We start from the raw sequence: 6,710 nt of genomic DNA on the forward strand, positions 1-6,710 counted from the left end.
GAAGGAGGAGGAGGAGGAGGAGGAGGAGGAGGAGGAGGAGAAGGAGGAGGAGCCTATTCAGATCTGCCAAATATATTGCTCCTCCAGATGTTTCCACCTTTCGAGAGTCTTTTGCTTGGTCCTGTGTTATTTTTCTATCAATAGCTTTTAACAGATAGGAACGTAGTCTGGCCTGCATGAATAAACTCCTCATATACTCCCCTTTTCTCAACTACCTAAGACCAACACAAATTTTGTAATTTCAAGCAAAACACTACATATTTTATGAACAGCTTATGTCCCTTCTGCACATTCACTGTCAGCATTCCTATCTACATAAGAGAATTGTACACAAAGTGTTTTCTTAGGAAGAACTAAGTGTCTACCTCAACTGCAAAGTGTATCATTTTTTATGTTTCCTGATCTCCATCCACTGTTGGATTTTTTAGCAGTGATTTTGGATAGTAATGAATTCTAGTCTACTTGGCAATTTTAAGGGGACCATTCCTTTCATATTGTTTAAGATGTCCTCAGGTCTCCTATAACATACATGCAGGAAGGTAATACTCATTAACCTACTAATTTTACATGATGCATTGTCTCTTTAAGACACCTGTTTACTTGCAGCATGGAGTCCAGTAGAAAGCCCCATCTCATCTTCTTCCCCAGGGAGGACTGTTATTCAGTTTACAGCCTTTCTGTGCTCATAGCCTTTCACACCTTGATGTGGTAAATATTTCTATTGGAAATCCTAGATAGGTCACAATGCAGATCTTGCCACATTTGACTTCCCATGATCCCTGTTCTCATATATTTTCTTTTCTTGTCTTGATTGCATTGGTTCTTTATAAATGATATGTAATACATGTTCCTGTCAATTCTATCATACAGAGCTCCTTCTACTGCAAGCTTAATTTTATGCTGAATGATGTCTCAGGAGAAGATAAAATAATAATTCCAAGAAGAAAGAAGAGCACACTAAAATATGAATGCTATAGTCCTACTCAGAAATGGAAGAAAATGATCTCAGGAAGTAGAGGGAGAGAGACATCTGGAAGGGAGAGAAAAATGGGTGGGGTAAGTTAAGATATGGGAGGAGATGAGGGAAAAATACAGAACGTCAGGAATTTGAAAGGAGGATATTAACAATGGAGGAGGGGGAACTGGTGGTAGCCACTAGAAAGTCCCAGATGTCAGGGACCCAAGAGTTTCCCAGGAACCAACAGGGAGGAGATTAGACAAAATACCAAACAAAGAGGAGCTAGAACATGTAGAGACCACATCTAGTAGTTAGGCATAGCCCCAGGATTAGGGAGGGGCCACCAACCTACCTCAAAAATATTAATTCAGAATTCTTCCTGTCAAAAGGAAGAACATGGACATAGAGTGGAACAGAGACTGAAGAAAAGGCCAACCAGAGACTGACCTACGTAGAGATCTATCCCATCTGCAGACACCAATCCCAGACACCATGACTGATGCCAACACGTGCTTGCTGACAGGAGCCGGGTATAGCTCTCTCCTGAGAGGCTCTGCCAGTGCCTGACCAATACATATGACGATGGACATAGACAAACATCAGACTAAGCTTTAGTTCCCTGCCACACACACTCGTCTACTCCAGTCACATCCCAAATATCAGGGATAAAATCCTGATTAAGGATAAGAGGCAATAAGGATCCAAAAGGAGTTCGGTGCCTCCTGCATATTCAGACAGTCGCTGGTATCTCCTAACTAAGATGTGTTCCAGATCAGTCTTCCAATCGTCAACACGCCCTCATAATTAGGCATAAAGGTACTCCAAGAAATGATTCATAAATGGCTAAGATTGGACATTGTTTCCTGGCCAACACAATATTTCCAACCTATCCTAGTTTAATACCAAGCTGTCCATAGCTTGGAATTTCTCTCAAGGAATCTGCCTTGCCACAGCTAGCAACAGAGGTCAAGCACATTCCTTAGGGCAATAGATAGTTTACAATAGTTAGAAATGTTTTAAATACTAGAGAGTAATGAAGGGCTTCCACCCAAAAACATTAGCTAGAAGTGTTAGATTAAAACTTCCTAGTCATTGCCTCCAGCAGGACCATAGAAATAGCATAAGAATATCAAAATGCCTCTTCCTCCTGCTTCACACCTAGCTACCAGACCCTGCTGACCTTGGTGTGAAGGTCACTTGCCTACGTGACCTCAGTCTTGTGTCCCCCGCTGTAGCCCCCACCTGCCTACATGACTCTTGTCATCTGCCCTGCTTGCTGTATGGTATTTAAGCCTGAATTTCACCTTATACAAATACATCCAGATTCAACACACCTTTGTGTCGGCTCTGTTTGTCATTCTTCGCCTACGCCTTGTCTACCTGACTAGGACCCCATTTCTCCTGCGGGTTGAGGGAGGCCCAGATTGGCCGGCCTGTGGCAGTACCCCAAAGGAAAAGTTAGGTCAAGGACTGAAGGAGATGAAGAGGTTTGCAACCCCACAGGAAGAACAACAATATCAACCAACCAGACACACCAAATCTCCCAGGAACTAAACCACCAATCAAAGAGTACACATGTGGGGACCCATGGCTCCAGTTGGATATGAAGTAGAAGATTGTCTTATTGGGCATCACTGGTAGGGGAGCCCCTTGGTCTTGTGGATGCTTGATGGCCCAGGGTAGGCGAATACTAGAGCACTGAGGCAAGAGTGTGTAGACAGGTGGGGGAGCACACTCATAGAGGCAGGGGGAGGGGATAAGGGTTTTGTGGAGGGGAAACTGGAAATAGCGATAACATTTGAAATGTCAATATATAAAATAACTAATAAAAATAAAAAAAGAATAAAAAAGGAAAAAATCTAAAGTCAGATTTGAAGACCAGACTGTATTGTCTTCTCACAAATTTCATGTGTTTCTCAGAAATGTTGATATCTAAAACTACTGGATAAAATTCAAAGGGCATATTCTTAATATACCTAAAGAACTATCTTCTACTTGATTATTAATTTAGTCAAAATGAAGATTGTTTTCATCAGAGTTACATGATTATAATGCTCAGGGGAAAGTTGGATTCTCTTCTTCCCTATGTTGTCTTCTGAAAGTCTCTTGGGTGCTTGGATTCTTACTTCTTTCCATAGCTTTGGAAGTTGCTTTTCTGCTGTATATTTCTATTCTAGATTTTGAAAGGATTACAATGTAACTATCATAAACACCTATGTATATACTCTGTCTCTGTCTCTCTCTCTCTCTCACACACATACACACACACAAACAGGTATACAGATATATATATATATATATATATATATATATATGTGTGTGTGTGTGTGTGTGTGTGTGTATGTATGTATATATATATACATCTACATATATTAACAAACATATACACACAGAAAGAATAATAAATGTTCTCTAAGCATAGTCCATGTTCACACTGAGAACTGCAATTTTGCAAAGTTAAAATTTAAAGAAGAAAACTTTACAATTAGAAATACCTCTCATGTTCCCCCATTTATAGGTCTGCACATGAGGCTATTAATGCCACTCTACTGATAAGGATTTTCTTATCTCTACACTTGGGTACTTTTGCAGTTGTTGGATACATATAATAAAGAAAGATGCTGAAGAAGCATCTTCAAGGGCCTTAGATCCTTTTTTAGGAAAGACAAAATAACAAATGCAGGAACATAAACTACTTGGAGGCATGCACACAGGCTATTTGTGCTCTACAAAAAAATAAATAGCAGAAAATAGAAATTCATTCAGAAACACAAGCACTCCTAAGCTTGAGTTGTTCAAAGAGAATGAGCTAAAATTAACAAAAGAAACAACAACAAAAACATCTTTCTTCCTTAAGCAGCTTTGATTAGAGAATTTCATCACTGAAAGATGTCAAGTCTGTCAATATTTCACTCTCTCTCTCTCTCTCTCTCTCTCTCTCTCTCTGTATGTGTGTGTGTGTGTGTGTATGTGCTTTTTTGTTTATGTAGTTTATGACTGTGTATAAATGAAAGCATGTACATGTGCATACATTCATGTATGTCTATGTGTATGTGGTATGTGGTTATACATGTACAACTATACATGTATTCATCAAATGCCTATAATGGCATTTGATGGCCATTAATAAATGACTTCCTCACTCAGTGTCTACCCTATTTTTAAAATAGATTCTACCACTGAACATAGAGATCATTGATTAGATAGATGGGTTAGCCTCAAGCCCCAGAAACTCTGCTGTCCTGACTTTCCAAGAACATGGTTGCACTCATAAGCAGCTTCATGCTACAATTTCATATGGTTTCTGTGTAATTGGGTTCAGGCCTTGAGCATGTGCAGCATCTTTTCAAATAACAATCTTCTGATAACTGGACTTAAGTTTTAAAAACTATTGTGGTAGATAGAATAAACCAAATCCATAACAGTTCTAGAAGATTTATAAGTTTTAATTTAAACCTCAAATTCTATTTGTCTGGGTAAAATCGACAGAAATGAATACTTCTTATTCTTAGATTACAGACTATTTTTCAGTCAGTCAAGTTGAATCAGTTTCTCAACAAAATTCTCACGCACATCTCCTTGAAGAAGTCACTCAAATTAGGATCTCATGAGTCGCCTAGTGGTGATGTGAACTCTTCTAGGAACATCCTTGTAAGATATCCATTATTTATCTTTTTACTTATTACCTATCTTACTACTTATTAAATATCCATTGTTACTGATTAATTGCTTACAATGTTAAAAATAAAATATGGTGAAGAAATAGAGGGGTTTTGCAATGTGTGAACATTGTAAGAAATGCATTGAGATATGTTATATCTTGCAAATAGGTTAGATAAAGTAAGTTTATATTTTACTTCAAAATATAAATTGGTTGATTGTGCAATGTGACATTAATGTGGAGGATAGGAAAGCCAAAATGACTCAATCCTACACAAAGATCTATAGGTTCTAGGGAATGTTGAGAGAGGAGAAATAACATTCTCCACAAAAAGCACATGAATTGGTGATCCAACACCAAGTGAAATATATATATGTGTGTGTGTGTGTGTGTGTGTATGAGTGGCATTATGCAGACTGGTAAGTTGTATTTTTACTTTGGAATATATGTATGTATGAATGTATACATTTATATAATAATTATTAATGAAAAAGGAAGGTATGAATTTGAAAGAAAACAAGGAGGAATATGTAAGAGGTTATGAAGGAAGGAAAGGGGTTAGTAAGTTATGTAATCCTAAAAGAAATAAAAAGAACTTTAAAAATTTCTTTCAAAACTTTTATTGATTTGCAAATGTCCACTATAAGGTTAGTATATCCTGAAGTATTTGGTAACACCAACAATAGAAATCAGGGTCTTAAACATGGTTTTTAATCTTTCCTTTCCTTTTTCTGTTTTTTTCTATACAAATAAATTGTGACTGTGACAGGTAATTGTTATACAGAAGAGGCTATCTTACTGCTTACCAGGCCTTTCTGAAAATTGCTAAGGGAAAATTCTGCTACTGAACTTTCTTTTTCAGGAGATTAGAATGCGCTGAATCCTGCATGTCTGCTCTGGAAGGGGCAACATGATACTCTTTCAGACTCTGGAGCACAGCTAGTAGAGCGTTGGCTTTGATGTGTGTTGCCAGTTGTTAGGAGTAAGATTGTTTGTATAATAATGAACATAATTTATGTTTCTTCTTTTGGAGGTGTTCTCCCTGCCAAGGTTAATGACTCCATGAAAATTAAAAGTATTATGAGTCCAGGATGCAAGAATATATCTAATCTCCTTAGTAAAATTGGTGAACACTGTGACCTGCTGGACAGACAGGCTGTAGGAAAGACCTCTGAACACATGAGTTCAAGAATGTATAATTTCTCAACTATGTAAACTATAAAGATGTAATATGAATTCTCTGAGGGGCATCACAGATCTAAAAGAACAGAGAGAACTGCACTATGAGCCAGCTTGTCAGAAAGATACTTAGGAAGGAGATAATGAGTTTACAGAATGATGATGTCAAGGCAAGATTGTTTGTGCTTACAAACTAGACAGATTCCTGAGTTGAAGGTCAGTCTGGGACAGAGCCAATTTATGCCCAGGTAGGTTGGGAATGGTGATCTCAGAGCTGGATCTCACCCAACTGGTTTATTGTCTGGACTTTCAAAGGTAGGCAGATCGCTGAATTTATTACTATGCTAAAGAAAAAAAAATGTACTTGCTGTCTTTCTATGAACCTAGGGGATAAGGTCATAAAATGCTGATTTGGGGGATAATCAAAAGGGAACTTGGGTAAACAATTTTTATGGAAATAAATGCCTGAGTGAGCTTTGCTCTGTATAAACTAAGCTATCTAGATAAGCTGTCTGGAGATTTCTAGAAAGCTGTCTTGAGCTGTATTGAGCAGAACACAATGCTTGGACCCCATAGTTGACTTCAAGTCATACTTTCACAGCTGACAGAAATCCTTCCTCAGAACCCCTCTCTGAACCAAGGATGGTCCTTGGCAAGAATGTGAATGTATGTAGTCATCAAATATAAATACCATTTTGTGATACATATACATATATATAGTATATATATATAGTATATTGCCACGCACACTTGCGTGATGGCGGTATTTGAGGCGAAAACTTCAAGGAAAATCAGCCTCCTGCCTCTGCATTGTTGCCTGGCACCCCAAACTCAGAGGTGGCCGAGATATGTCTTTGTACTTGTGTGCTAGGAACTCACCAAGATATCATATTCTTACAGCTAGCAAGAGAA

This window comes from Mastomys coucha, unplaced genomic scaffold (genome assembly GCF_008632895.1).
Source record: "Mastomys coucha isolate ucsf_1 unplaced genomic scaffold, UCSF_Mcou_1 pScaffold7, whole genome shotgun sequence".
NCBI lineage: Eukaryota > Metazoa > Chordata > Mammalia > Rodentia > Muridae > Mastomys > Mastomys coucha.